The sequence below is a fragment of the Danio rerio genome, chromosome 13 (genome assembly GCF_052040795.2).
Source record: "Danio rerio strain M-AB ecotype USA chromosome 13, GRCz13ab, whole genome shotgun sequence".
Lineage (NCBI taxonomy): Eukaryota > Metazoa > Chordata > Actinopteri > Cypriniformes > Danionidae > Danio > Danio rerio.
This window is the reverse complement of record NC_141033.1, coordinates 39126937-39142947: the sequence shown is the minus strand read 5'-3', so window position 1 is coordinate 39142947 and position 16011 is coordinate 39126937. Positions and strand designations below refer to the sequence as shown.

General features: G+C 34.8%; 1 protein-coding gene and 1 long non-coding RNA gene across 9 annotated transcripts in view; both read left to right on the top strand.

Moving 5' to 3' along the window:
• pacs2 (phosphofurin acidic cluster sorting protein 2) overlaps nt 1–16011 on the top strand; it is an 80514-nt gene that overhangs the window by 20055 nt on the left and 44448 nt on the right. The window lies entirely within an intron of this gene.
• LOC147841159 (uncharacterized) lies at nt 4666–11461 on the top strand. The gene is made up of 3 exons (XR_015506251.1): nt 4666–9603; nt 9920–10563; nt 10607–11461. It is a non-coding gene; the product is annotated as an uncharacterized LOC147841159 (long non-coding RNA).

Genomic DNA, 16011 nt, shown 5'->3' with positions numbered 1-16011 from the left:
AAAAAATTTGGAAAAATTAGATGATAAAATGTATAATAACAATGAAATGACACAAGGAGAAAATTCTGACCTACTGAAACGTATTTAATACTTTATATAAAGTCTTTTTGGTGATGGCAGCTCTCATATGGAGAGTGAAGTCACATGCACTGGTGGGATATTTTTTTCACAGACTTGAACAGAGTGTAATAATCTTGAAGGTTCTGTGGGTCTCGTCTATCAAATCTGATCTCTATTTTGTTTTGTCTATTGGATTCAAGTAAGGTATTTGACTGGGCCGTTCTACAGCTTTATTTTCTTTCTCTGAAAGCATATGAGGGTGCTTTCACACCTGCCTTATTTAGTTCGGTTGAATCGCACTAGAGTTCGTTTTCCCTCTTGGTGCGATTCGTTTGGGCAGGTGTGAATGCAGCAATCGTACTCTATTGCGCACCAAAAAAGCTCACCTAGACCTGCTTGAAGAGGTGGTCTCGGTATGCTTTCAAATGAACCTTGGAAAGATTCGTTTGTGGTGAGAATATGATCCGAACTAAAACAGGCCTAACCGCAAAAAGTACTGCGCCCTTTTAACTAATCCAGCTGCCGTAGGCCAATGTGCTGTGCATTATGGCATATGGGGGAAAAATATTTTTTTGACAACACTTTACCAACAGAGAGAGGGGAAAACATTTCCTGATGGATTGTTGGTAATATTTCCGCAAGATGACCATGTCGCAGTTTAGCTAAATTAATTCACGGCTCCTCCTGAAGTGACGTGCGACGCATTAAACATTGTTTTCCAGCCGCAGCCGCGCTTCATTCTCGAAATCTATAGTTTGTCTAAAGTGACGTGTGCAAACTATATAGTATAGTATGAGCAGGGATACAGTCAGCGCAGTCGTCCCTCCATAGTAAAAAGTGACATTTTGTGTCTGCCGTTTTTTACTTGCGGGAGTTCCATTGGCATTTTCCTGCACGTGAATTCAATCGATAAGCAGTTTTGGAAATTTGTTCAACAACATCGGCCCAATAAGAGATGTGAATTTTGTCAGATGAGAGCATTTTGGTTCAATGCTACAATCTATCATTTGTTGCCCTTGGTCTAGACCAAATGAAGCGAACTACAGATGTGAAAGCACCCTGAGAGTTTTCTTGGCTGTGTTTTGGATCATTGTCTTGTTGAAATGTCCACCCTGGTGTCATCTTTATTATCCTGCCAATGTAGATGTAGAACTGAAGCAGCTAATATTAGTTAATGTTAATAAGGAAGGCAGAGAGTTGCTGAAGAACTACTGAGAGATTTAAGCTGCTGTCTGGGCTTTCACTGCCTTTCTGCACCTCCCTTTCTTCATGTGTTCAATACATTTTCCCTGATGTCATTTCATTTTATAATGCATAACTTGATTTGTAAACTAATTAGATTTGTTTTCTTTGCATATGGATTTCTTTGGTTGTTACCAACATCCATGGAAAATTTCAACGGCACGTTGAAAAATGATGACGTGTTCGATACTTATTTTGCCCGCTGTGTGTGCTTGAATATTAAAATATATTATGGAAAATATGAATTCCAGCAAAATATCTATAGCTAGCTAATGAAAATAACATTTCTCTTGGGAAAAGCTATATCACAAGAAATACATTTGATGTACTGAACAACAATATCGCATATCACATCCCCCCCAATTGTCGTGCAGCCGTACTGATCGCCAACATCACTATTTAGATTCCAGACTACAGCGGCCTCCAAACACACCCTAAAGAACAGATGCCTGACACCCCGGGGCTTCTGGGAGTCTGAGCACCAAAGACAAAAATAGCTGCTTTGTGGACCGTGACCTGTTCTTTCCCAGAAGCCCTGGTGTGAGGCAGCAGCAGCAGCCGCCGCTTGTTGAATTATGGTTATCAAGAATGCAAAACTAGCCTGAACATCCTGATCACATGTGCATAACCACACGGCAGTGAAGCACATGGGTTCGTGTTTGAATAAAGCTGAAACCACAGCAAATGCTCCATTCCTGAACACTTCAGGTGTGTCTGTTTGTTGTGTAAAGACAGCACTGCGTTCAGCTAAATACTGGATATGAAAACAATGGACAGTAATAACAGTTCGCTGTTTTCTGTTCTATGTTTCAGATCACTTTTGGTTTCTTTTATTTTGTACAGTGTGGGAATTTTTGACTGTAGGTGTTATTGTTATGGGCAGGTGGAAATGATGATTGACTAGTTATTTAACAGGTGACTAGCCATTCAGTGAGGTTGATGAGCTTGTGCTTGATTGTCAGATGTGTTTAAATAGATGACTTTTCATGTGCTGTGTTACTTCTCATGCTGTTTTTGATTGGAATACAATTATTTGATTGAAATACAATTAAAACAGAAATGTTATTACTATTTATAAAATATTTGATTTCTGTTTATATTTAATAGTTGTATTTAATATATTTTAAAATGTATTAGTTTTGTGATGGCAATATTGAATTTTCTTTAGTTTCTTCTGCATGTATTTGATATTGTAAAATAAAGTAAAAACTGTTATATTGTGAAATTATTATTATTATTATTATTATTATTATTATTATTATTAATATTATTATTATATTATTATTATTATTATTATATCATAAATGTAATTTTTTGGCCGTCTGGAAACAATTGGCTGTCTAGAAATAAATGATGTTATAAAATAATAATGGGTGAAAACTTTGTTAGCACCATTTAATTGATCACGTTCAATAACATTCTGTGTTGCACCTGATAAGATAACTCAAATTGTTTGAGGAAACCGATTGCGACAAACCATTTAAGTTTTGAAACAAAATAGTCTGAGCACTTTAAACTTGGGAGGGAGAACTGTTCTGTCCACTTAAATTTGTATAAACGATTAAGTTAACTTAATATATTTGTGTTGGGACAACATAAAGGAATTACATGAAGTCATATATACATTATTTGTGTTGATATTGTCAAACATTTAAAATACTCGTAACTTTTAACTTCAATTATCACATCGTAATTAAGCTCAGTTAATAGAACAAATAAAGTCCAAACACCTATCTACTCAAATGGCAACTGGTATTGCTTCTAGCATTAGAGTTAAGTTAACACAAAAAACTCCTTTGGTTTGAGTTCTGCTTAATATAATCAGTTTATGAGTTACCATAACTCTTTTTCATGAAGTCAAAGTAACTTTTTATAAAACTAATAAGTTTAACTTATTTTAATCAGTGATTTTCACTGTTAGGTTTTAAATAAATCCCATTTTGTTTAATATTTTATAATCCAATGATATTCAGTGATATTTAGGCCTTATGTAGGTGCATTTGTGGGACTTTTATAATGTTTTAAACAAATAATACACTTTGTGTTTCTGCCAATGCTATCTCACGGCAATTCATACCTTTTTGATTTGGTGGCTAATTTGTATAAATTTGTTCAATCTTATTTGTACAATTCAGTACAATTTGCAGTGAAAGTTGGATTTAGGGGTGGGGTTTGTGGACATATCTCTTTTAAAAAAAAGTATGTTTTTGATTAAATTAAGTCATATGACTCAAACAAATTTATATTTACTAATTAAACAGACTCTTATCATATGTGACTTACAAGTGAGAATAAAAGCACTTCAGTTCATCAGAGTTTGCAGTATGATAATGCTATGACAAGTCTAACCTATTATTTTAGTTTATATTAATACTTCTTATTTTATATTAAAAATGTATTAATTAGCCACTTTTTCGACAGTTTTGTAAATTACTTACATTTCCTCATAAGACCAGACTGATTTCTGCACAAGGTAAAACGCAAAAAGTTAAGGTAACTCAAACCATTTGAGGAAACCGATTGCAACAATCCGTTTAAGTTTAAAAACTAATTCTAATGAGTACTGTGAACTGAATCCATTTGAGTAAACGGAGCAATTTGAGCACATTAAAACCCAATAAATGAAAAGAACTTAAACCAACTGTCTACTGTAAAACCCAGTAAGTTGAGGCAACTTAAACAGTTTGAGGAAACCGATTGCTACAAACCATTTGAGTTAAACTAATCTATATGAGTACTGTGAACTTACTCCATTTAAGTTGAAGTAATGAGGTATTTATTTAACTCATTACCTTCAACACTGAGTTCAGAACTCTTCAAATGAGTAGATTCAACTTTCAGTCAATTTTGAGTTAACAAAACTCATTTCATTTGATAAAGTTGACTGTTGAGTTTTACAGTGCAGCAAAAGCTTATAAGCACTTCTTCTAATCATATTTATTTATTTATTTATTTATTTATGATTGATTGATTGATTGATTGATGCCTCCTGATGGTGGGGAAATTTCTCTGTCATAAAAAAGCGAAATACACATATATATGCACTTACACATACATGCACATATACACATACACACCCATATAAACACTAATAAAAAAAATAATATAATACATTTAAAACAGCAAACAATAATTACATTTCCAGACAGTGTGCGAGATCCAGTGTGAATGTCTGAAAATGTGGCTCAGATGTTTTTTGCAAGTGAAGAAATGCTTGTGCATGTTGACTCAAATGTTTTCAGCATGTGTTATTCTTTAACTGCTGGTCTCTGGAAGTCACACACACAACCACATACACACGCTTACACACGCACGCACAGCTGTGACTAATGAATTGAGTCGAGTGTGTCCAGAGAAACGTGCGCTTGTGCTCAGGTGAAACACAGGCGGATTGTTTGCATCGGTTTATGTTCTCCTGTCTGCATTAAAGGCTTAGATGAACTCGAGCTCTCCTGTTTTTGTGTGTGTGTGTGTGTGAGTGTGTGTGTTTAAGAGGATCAGTGGTCGTTTGTTCTCTCTCTCTGTCATACACAGGTCAGGCACTGCTGTAATCTCTCCTGGTTGAACTGAATTGAAATCTACAGTATGTGAATTACTGTTTATGAAGTCTATATCTCTCTCTCTCACACACACAAAGTGTTTATTGCGGTTGTTGGGACAGATTGCAGGTTATCTCCATTCTCTGCTCCATTTTTGACTATCTTTGAAGCGTAAACATGATTCAGAATTTTTGATAAACAAGTGATTTAGATTGTCTTATTTGCGTGTGTTTGTGGTTTTCATGGTTAAAACTACACGATAGATTCTGAATTTGTATACACAGTGTCAGCCAAAGATTTAAGATTAATAGTGGAAAGGCCATCTGAAATTAATTTTGCTAAATATATCTGGCCCAGCTCTGGCCCATGCTTTTGCTTGGCCCACATGCTGCAGTGAATTAAAGTACATGACTAGACCAAGTCTGGCTTCCACATATCTGGGCCAAGTTATTAACCCATAACTGAGCCTAAATTGGGTCAGATATGTAAGTGCGTCACGGCTGCAATGAAATTGATAAACCTATGAAGCATTGCCCTTTAGGCATGCTATGGGCATGCCATTTCACCAAGCGTCCTGATTGGTAGACATTTTTTTCTTAATTTGAAAATAATCCAAATTTTAAAGTTTTAAATGTGGGTCAAGATAGGCCAAACTTACATGGCCCACTTATCACATGTTACCATCTGGGCCAATAACTACATTTTACATCTGGCCCAAGTATTGTGTCGCGCTTTAAAGATGGTGTCACCTTTGCCAAACCAGGGCCATGTTTGGCCCACATGATATGTGCCAGCGCCGGATCAATGCAAAATGCCAAATCTGAGCCAGAATTCTTTGCTACCTGGAATGGTGCGATGTTGACTCTGTAATTCACATTTCTCATATACCAATTGATTTAGTGTTGCTTTTGGCTTGATGTTTCTAAAACATCTTTATAGTGGGTGTAATTATCATTTTGGTTTGTTTTACAGTTGTTTTGTTGAGAGATTGGATCTAAAATACATGTCGGCTATTATTTTTGTCAAATTAATCACATTTTTTAAAAAATTCCCTCAGCTCAAATATTTGATGTTGTAAGACATGGTATATAAATAGTATTCAGATGTAAATAGTAAATTGAAAAGCAAACTGAATTGTCATGAATGTGTCTGTACTGAGTAATCCACCATTAGATGTAGATTGTGTTGATGGAAGGAAAGTAGATGCATTTGTAGTTTCTACATTTTTTATTTATGAGACATTTTTCTTTAACGACAGCAAGGATCAACTGTAGGCAGTGTGACCCACATTTGCTTTTTGTTTATTGAAATGGGTGAAATCCAACCTTTTTGGGCTGTGTTGTGACCCAATTACAGAAAACAACACATTTCCTGACTCTCTAGCTCTTCCAAACCTTTATGAGTTTCTAAACGCAAAAGAAAATATTTGGAAGGATGTTGGAAATCTGTAACTACTGGCATCCATAGGAAAGAAATACTATGCAAGTCAATGGCTACTGGTTTCCAACATTCTTCAAATTGTCTTCTTTGACCAAACAGGTTTGGAAAAAAGAAATGTAAAGAAAATGATGACAATGTTTTGAGATTTTAGGAAGGTTTTAGGCTTGCAAACTTTGGAGAAGGAATATTTTAATCACATTTTAGGCAACAGGAGGAAACAAAATGAATGTTAAATCTCAACAATATTTGTTCTTCTACAACAATATAGAAATTCCTCTTTTAAAGGAAAAACATATTGGCTATATGCAAATTGACACACTTTTGCTTTATATTCATTCATTTTAGTTTTGGCTTTGTCTCGGATTTATCATAGGTCACCACAGCGGAATGAACCACCAACTATTTCAGAAGTGAATGCCCGTCTAGTTGCAACCCAGTACTGGGAAACACCCATACACACTCTCATGCACACACACAATGGCCAATTTAGTTTATTCAATTCACCTAGCGCATGTCTTTGGGCTTTGGAGGAAAGCGAACCCGGAGGCAATCCTCACGATTCGGGGAGATCATGCAAACTCCACATGAAAAAGCCAACTGGCGTAGCCGGGACTTGAACCAGCAACCTTCTTGCTGTGAGGCAACAGTGCTAACCACTGAGCCACCGTGCTGCGACTTTTGGTTTTCGTCCTTTAAAAATAGATACAATTTAATAATTGAATACAATAATTGAGCTACGCTCATTTGAAATCCTGAATTTCTTATATAGGGCTTTAATGTAGCTAAGGAGACCACAAGAAAAGTTTAGTAAGGATATCATTGGATGAAATTTTGACTTTGCATTTAGTTAGGATTCTGCTGTGTCTGCCACCTCAGACAAGTGGAAAAGAAATCATGCCACTTGTTTTTTATAAACTAAGTTTATTTATGGGCCATAATTGACCCTTTTTATAAATTTCCTCTGGTTTAAAAGTAACAAGCTAGTTCTTCACATGACCTATAGACTCTGCTCTCATTTTTTACGAAAAGATAGAAAAGTGGCTTATAATCATCCCTTTCATTTGCAGTATGTTTTCTTTCTTTCCTAGTACCCTTTCTTTTTTACTGCCCTTAAAAGTCCCATGAAATTAAAATAAAGTTTTTTAGATTTTAGTATCAGTATTATTAGTTTTTAGGATATGTATAACAAATGTGCTCCAGAAAAATGACAAAATTCGCATTTAGAAGATATAAAACTGATATAAACAAGACAAGCTTGCAGTTTGTCATGTTTGCCTAAATGGATCAACATTTTTTTTCACGTCACCTCACTTCAGTTTCCCATCAACTTATAACCAATCAAATGCTCTCTAGTGTCTGACATGCCCCGCCACCTTCAAGACGCTTGAACTCAACCACTCTCACTGGCAGAGCTGTGATTAAAAACAAAACCGTCTATTGGCTGTTTTTTTCAAAAGGGAAGGAGCTATCATGTCCCATGATGATGTTCCACCATCTCTTCGTGTTTCGTTTTATTACGACAAGCATCAAATAAAAATGCAAATTTCAAAGCACTTCACGGAACCTTTATTTGCCTCCAAATGTCAGTTAAGGATATTTATTTCACCCCCCCCCCCTTCATTATGATCCATGATTTAATATTTTGGCTTTCACCATCATTTGTGTTGGTCAGTCTTCAGAAAAATACTAACAGCATTTGAGGTCAAGTTGACACAAATGTCCCATGTTTGATGCTTGTAAACATTTAGCTCAATTTAGAGTTATTGGAAGTCTATTTTACATTTACGAGTTCACACTCACAGATATTTGATTGAATAGAATATGCTTATTTGGCATGCTGTCCGGGGAGAGGGCTCTGAGCTCGGGAAGACACCCTAACTCGTGTTATTCCCCTTGTCAGTATGAAGAGCGACAGGGTCCGCAGTGTCTAGCGTGCCTCTAGAACGCTCCCCCCTCAGATTTAAATAGGTATCTGGTTTAATAGTGTGGAGTTGGGGTGGTGGAGGGACGCTGAAGTCAAGAGAAAACGGAGGTATGACATGTTTGACTATTTATAGGGTTTGCTCTTGAGCTTATTGGATAATAGAATGATTGTGTGTGTGATAAATTAGTCTCATCAAAGACTGATTGTGCTCCTCCCGAAATTTGTTTATGAAACATCACTTTCACATTTTCACTTTCACACATCAATTTTACATTTATTGCTGAATGATTTTGATGTGAATGTTTTGATCTTTGCACCAAGGAGAGACACATCTGTGTTTTTATTAACAATACAATTTTGACATAGTGAGACATAGTCAGTTGTGTGTTATTTTACAGAAAATGTGATGGTTTTGTTATTTAAAATGAGCTGTTTTAGCATTTGAACAGTGAAACGGTGTTTGTGATCTGTGTTGTTTTGCTTTTTTTATTTTGAAAATGATCCAAAGAACATCTTGTGCTTCAAAGGAAACCAGAACATCTGACCTTGTGTTCAGTCACCCAAATATGTGGACATCATTATAGTTTATCACTTTTTTTAAATAATTGTTTTTCATTTTTAATACAATTTTCGCTTTCTAACTTAGCCTGAATCTGATCAGTGTGTGCATTTTTACCTGTCTACCAGTCATGTTTTTCTAAAACCAGTGATTATTTAGATAAATCATAGACTAATCCTGAAATTATAGACACTGCTTTTGTGTTTGTGTGTATATGTGTCCTCCCTCAGTTAAACTAAGGAGTGTACAAGGCTTTGAAATGGCGCTAATTAGGACCAAGCTGACCTTATTAGAACAGTGTGTGAATGTGTGTTTTTAGCATCCAGAAGTAAATGTAGGTCAGCTCTCCAGAGTTTACTGACTTTCAGACACATGCAGGATATTTGGACGGTCGTTCAGATGAGATCACATACACACCATTCCAGCATGGAAACAGCCCTTTAAAACCTTACTCGCTTGGAAGGCAAACATAAACAGTGAAATCCAAATGGGTTTGTTGTTTTTAGTCCACACGTGTTTTAAAATCCTCTGCCTCATCTAGCTAGTGAACAGATGTGATGGTGTGCCATAAAATGTGTAGTCTCTGCCAGGAAATTGACTCCTAAATATTGATGACTCATTCTGCACTGTGCCACTATTTGTCCAATCATCGTTTTTTAGAATGTAAATGCCTCGCCTCCTTACACCATAGTTGGCTGAGTAGCAATATTTTGTTTTATACTGGTGTAAATCTCTTTTATTTGTTTGTTTGAAATAATGTTACCATAATACTGGAATTAGGTACCAATTGCTGATATTTTAAAAAGATCAATTTCCCGCTAACATTTGACCACTGTTGAGCACAATCTCAAACACTGCTGATTGGCCATCGTGTTCACGTGCTCAACAGAAATGACTGTGATTGGCCGTGAAGGTCATCAGTTCACCGAACTCACCGCTGTTTACTGAGCATAACCACACATACAGTGACACTAGAGCGGTTTAAAGCCATGATTCATCAGCAGATCACTCGTATGTCAGCTTATAGACAAACCAACTGATCGACGTGATTTTAAAATGCTCCAGTGTCCCTGTATCTGTGTTTACACTCAGTAAACATCGATGAGTTCGGTGAACTGATGACTTTCATAACCAATCACAGTCATTTCTGTTGAGCACGTGAACACAATAGCAAATTAGGTGTGTTTAACCCTTATGTCCTGTCGGAGATGTTTTGATCCACTCTGGGGTGATTTTGAGTCTTAAGATTTGAGTCTGGATGTTCCAGTTTTCCCCACAAGTCCAAAAGACATGCGGTACAGGTGAATTGGGTAAGCTAAAAAAAATGTCTGTAGTATATGTGTGTGAATGAGAGTGTGTGAGTGTTTCCCAGTGAAGGGTTGCAGCTGGAAGGGCATTCGCTATGTAAAACATGTGCTGGATAAGTTGGCGGTTCATTCCGCTGTGGCGACCTGAGAATTTAAAGTGACTAAGCCGAAAAGAAAATGAATGAATGAATGAATTGTGCCTCGTTGACTTCCATTATAACCACATTTGTTTGAAATTACAAACCATGACACCATATAATCATGCATTTTTGATTGGTGGTTTTCCCTGTTGGGAAGAGGTCAAATTTGTAATTTTTACTGTTGATCATCAGTTGGCACCATTAACCCTTTAGATAGGCCTAAAGACTTAATTTCTGGATTTTATTTAGAGTATAACAATAAATAAAAGTGCATGTTTGTCTGTGATAAAATCGAGTACACAACCACTTTTTGATATTAAAAACACCTCATTTTGAGTTTGTGTTTGTGTGTGTGTGTGTGTGTGATTGTGTGTGTGTGTGTGTGTGTGTGTGAGTTTTACCAAATCAGTGACATTATTTGTGAACTTGGACAGTTAAAATTCTCAATTTTTTTTAAACATTTATTAGTTTTGATCAGGACTGAAGTTAATTAACAGATTTATGCAAAACAGAAAAAAAAAGAAAAAATATTTATCTCATGCGTTTTTACAGCAGTTTAATTCAGTGGATGTTTTCATCCCAAACAACAAAATGGTGGTAAATTTGAACAGTGCACAAGGGTTAAGAACGTGCTTAAAAGGGCTCAAATGTTAGTGTTTTTTACATTTTCAGTACCAATTGGTACTGAAATTCAGTATCATGATCACCCTATTTGTATATTTCTATATGTTGTATCCAAACTTCCTGTTTCGACAGAAAATACGTAAATACGGGAAAGAATGTGTAATTTCATCAACAATAGCAATGAAATATATTTAAAAATATAGTAATATAGACCATTTTTACATTTCCTGGTTTCTCAGCAGCAGAAGTCTTGATAGTTTAGTAAACTTAGAGAGCAGTGAATAGGGAAAGTATCACAGATACACTTCTTGCTTTTCAATTTCCTCAAATAAAAAAGAACTATTTGATGGTGTTTTCACAACTTTCAGAAAAAGGAACTAAATTGTGTGAGACTGATAAAGGCAGCCAGAACACTGGAGAGTGTCAATTTTAATGTCCCTTTGACGCTGTAGTAGACACACATGAGTATTAGCTATTTTTTTGTAATTTGGTGCAGATGATACAAATCGGATAACTTTATTAATATTTTTAAAAAACAAGATTTTTTTGTTAAATTTTTCAGAATGAGTTGCATACACAGTAATGAGTAAAACATAAACAGTACAGTATTTGGGGGGGGGGGGGGTGAGAGATAAAAAACAGCAGTGTGATCTAATTCAAAACAATATTACAAAACGGCAGTGTGCACAGTTAAGGATAAATAGTAGACTTGATAATCAATGTATTGGATAACTTTATAAATGTACTGAAGTTTAAAAAAAACTTCTAATTAATCAATGATAAAGATAATCAATGATATACGCCTAAATACAGATTCAGGTAAAATAACAGTGCTGGTATTGTTGGATCTCAGTGCTGCATTTGACATTGTCGATCACAGCATACTTCTGGATAGGCTGGAAAACTGGGTTGGGCTGTCTGGCACCGTCCTCAAATGGTTTAGATCTTACCTTGAAGGTAGAGGTTACTATGTCAGTTTAGGTGACCATAGGTCGAGGTGGACACCCATGACGTGTGGAGTCCCACAAGGCTCGATTCTGGCACCTCTCCTGTTCAACCTTTACATGCTCCCTCTGAGCCAAATAATGAGAAAGAACCAAATCTCCTACCACAGCTATGCTGATGACACTCAGATCTACCTAGCCTTACTGCCTAATGACTACAGCCCCATTGACACCCTCTGCCAATGCATTGATGAAATGAGCAATTGGATGTGCCAAAACTTTCTTCAGTTAAACAAAGAGAAAACTGAAATGATTGTGTTTGGAAACAAAGATGAGGTTCTCAAGGTAAATGCATACCTTGGCACTCAAGGTCAAACGACAAAAAATAAGGTCAAGAATCTTGGTGTGACTCTTGAGTCAGATCTGAGTTTCAACAGTCATGTCAAAGCAGTCAGTAAATCAGCATACTATCATCTCAAAAACATAGCAAGAATCAGATGCTTTGTTTCTAGTGAAGATTTAGAAAAACTTGTTCATGCTTTTATCAGCAGCAGGGTGGATTACTGTAATGGACTCCTCACTGGTCTTCCTAAAAAGACAGTCAGACAGTTGAAGCTCATCCAGAATGCTGCAGCCAGAATTCTAACCAGAACCAGAAAATCAGAGCACATCACACCTGTCCTCAGGTCTCTACACTGGCTGCCAGTTACATTCAGAATAGATTTTAAAGTATTACTACTGGTCTATAAATCACTAAATGGCCTAGGACCTAAATACATCACAGATATGCTCACTGAATACAAACCTAACAGATCACTCAGATCATTAGGATCATATAAACTAGAAGTTCCAAGAGTTCAGTCAAAGCAGGGTGAATCGGCTTTTAGCCACTATGCTCCTCGCTGCTGGAATCAGCTTCCAGAAATGATCAGATGTGCTCCAACATTGGGCACATTCAAATCAAGACTGAAAACACATCTGTTTAGCTGTGCCTTTACTGAATGAGCACTGTGCTGCGTCCGACAGATTGCACTATCATGTTTTTCTCTTCTTCTTCATTCTTTTATATCACATTTGACCTGTTTTTATGTTTTGTTTTGTTTTTACGATTTTTATTTTACTTGTTTCTTTTATTCTTGTTTATGTAAAGCACTTTGAATTGCCATTGTGTATGAAATGTGCTATATAAATAAACTTGCCTTGCCTTGCCTTAATTATTAAACGCTTTTGCGGATTTAAGATGCCGATGACCATTGAAATGTGTTGTCCATCAATGTTTTGTGAAAAGGGTCTATTTTACAGTATTTCTGTGTCCATCATCTGTTATAGTGACTGATTGTAATGTGCTATAAAAATGTAATTTGCCATTTCATTTTGATAGGAGAGTTATAAATAGATGTATTCATTGCAGAATTATTTTAAAGCAGTTTGCAATTTTAAAGCAGTTTAAGAATTTAAATGCTTTTTATAGATATACTTTATTCAATGCAACTATGCAGGACTTTACAGAGAGCTTACGACCTATTAACTATGCTTTGCCTTAAGAACGTGGTGCAACCAAAGCAAGAACAAATTTAGTTACTAAGCCCCTAGTGTGGACTTTACATTTAAGTTTAAGAAAGAACTTACCTGACCCTTAAATTTGTGGCATTATTGAAATATATTTTAGATATTTCTTGTGATGTAATCTCAAGGTTTTAGAAGATAAATTAAATTAAATTAAATTAAATTAAATTAAATTAAATTAAATTAAATTAAATTAAATTAAATTAAATTAAATTAAATTAAATAAAATAAAATTAAATAAAATTAAATAAAATTAAATTAAATTAAATTAAATTAAATTAAATTAAATTAAATTAAATTGTAGTACCTTGAAATAAAACGCAATACATTGAATTAAAATGTAATAAAATAAATTAAAATGTAAAAAATAAATTAATTTTTTATTTTAATAATTTTTTTGATTTGTGGCATTATTCAAATATATTTTAGGGACTTATTGTAATGTAATCTCAAGGATTTGGTAAATTAAATTAAAATAAAATAGATAAAAAATTAAATTATGTATGCATATGAATGGGAGTGTATGGGTGTTTTCCAGTGATTTTTTGCAGCAGGAAAGGCTGTGTAAACCATATGCTGGATAAGTTGGTAGTTCGTTCCGCTGTGGGGACCACAGATTAATAAAGGGACTAAGCGAAAAGAAAATTAATGAATGAATGAAATTAAAATAAAATGTTATATTTTTTTTAATTAAATTTAAATGTAATACATTTAAAATGTAATAAATTAAATCCAAATATCAAATTTCTTTTTTAATTAATATATTTAAAAAAAAAATTTTGTGGCATTTTTCAAATAGATTTTAGGTTTTTCTTATGATGTAATCTAAAATGTTGTTAAATTAAAATGTAATAAATCAAAAATAAATTATAATAATATTTTTAAAAAATTATTAAAAAAATTATTTATTTATTTCCAAGACATTTTTAGATTTGTGGCAATATTCAAATATATTTTAGGTATTTTTTATGATGCAATCTCAAGGTTTTGGTTAATAAAATTAAAAGAATATAAATTTTATAAAAAATGTAATTATATTAATAAAAATAAAATGTAATAAAATAAATTAAAATATAATAGATTAAATACAAATATCTAAATAAATAAATAAATAAAGTCTATTTATTTGTTTTAATACATTTTTTGATATGTGGCATTATTCAAATATATATTTTGCTACTCATTGCGATGTAATCTCAAGGTTTTAGTAAATTAAATAAAATAAAAAAATATTTTTTTATTGAAAAAATGAATTCATTTATTTTTAATTACAAATCAATTAAAATTACAATTGTTCAGTCACATTTAAAAAAATATTTTGTTTTCTGATATTTGTTCTGTTCAAAAAGAAAAAGTTACAATGTCAAATCATGATATTTGGCATGACCTACATGGAATTTCTGTTGATGCTATGACCATTCTCTCCTGTAAAGGTTTGTAGTGCTGCTTGTTTCAGGTTTGAGGGTGTAAGTCCACTGAAGTGATAATGTGAGCTCTCATGTGTCCTCCAACACATCAGCTAATCCTGCTGTTCAGTGCAGACTCGTAACTTGAGCATGATTTCAGCCCTCAGCAGCAGCAGCAGCGGCTCTGTCCTTTCAGATGTACAGTTACAGTAGATGAGCCTGTAACCCGAGTCCAGCCTTTCTGTCCAGATATACGAATCAAATTGATTTTGGGCTAATTCCCTACTGCTTCCAGAGCCTCTGCAGCATCTGCCTGAGAGCAACACACACACACACACACACACACACACACACACACACACACACACACACACACACACACACACACACACACACACTCTCTATCTGTGATGGAGCTGAGATTGAGTTTATGTCCAGCTGAGTGAAGTGAGACACGGTTTATCTTTAACTCAGTCTCTAATCTTCTGTGAGAGGTCAGTAAAGCCTCTTGGAGCATTATAGGATGTTATATGTAGTTATTAGAGGAGTTTGGTTTGTGTGTGTGTGTATGTGTGCGTGTGTGTGTGTGTGTGTGTGTGTGTGTGTGTAAAGAGGGACATGGCACACACAACTTACACCACACAGGCTGAAATAATAGGTCTTTGTTCTGAGAAAACAGACTGAAATGTGTGTGTGTAGCTATTGTTTCATGTTGTGTTAAGTGGTGGTCTCTTTAATTACAGCTCTCACTATCTTATATTGCCTGTATTTATAATGACATAATCATTATAATTATTGCATATTGCATATTTTTAATCTGTGTGTGACTAACAAGAAATATATCAGTGTGTAACGAACTGAAATATGTCTGTATTTATTGGCAATATGGAAATCTTTCAAAATCATACCTGGACAGGAAGCTTTTTTTGTGGCCTGTTTCCACTGAGTGGTACAGTACTGTACAGGTCGGTACGGGTCACCTTTATCAGGCTTGCATTTCCACTGCCAAAAGGCTACCAATTGTACCCTTTTGATGGGCATGGCGTACGAGAAAGATTCAGTCGACGTCATTCTCACCTGAGGCAAGCTGTACGGGTCATTCACATATCATACGAGAAGCTCTTTTTACAAAACAGATGCTTCAAACACATAAAAACTTCTGTAGAAATGGTTATTACTAACCTTTCTATGAACATGATTTGATCATCACTGCAAATCAGCCTACTGTAACTACTGCGATCATATGAAATAAATAAATGC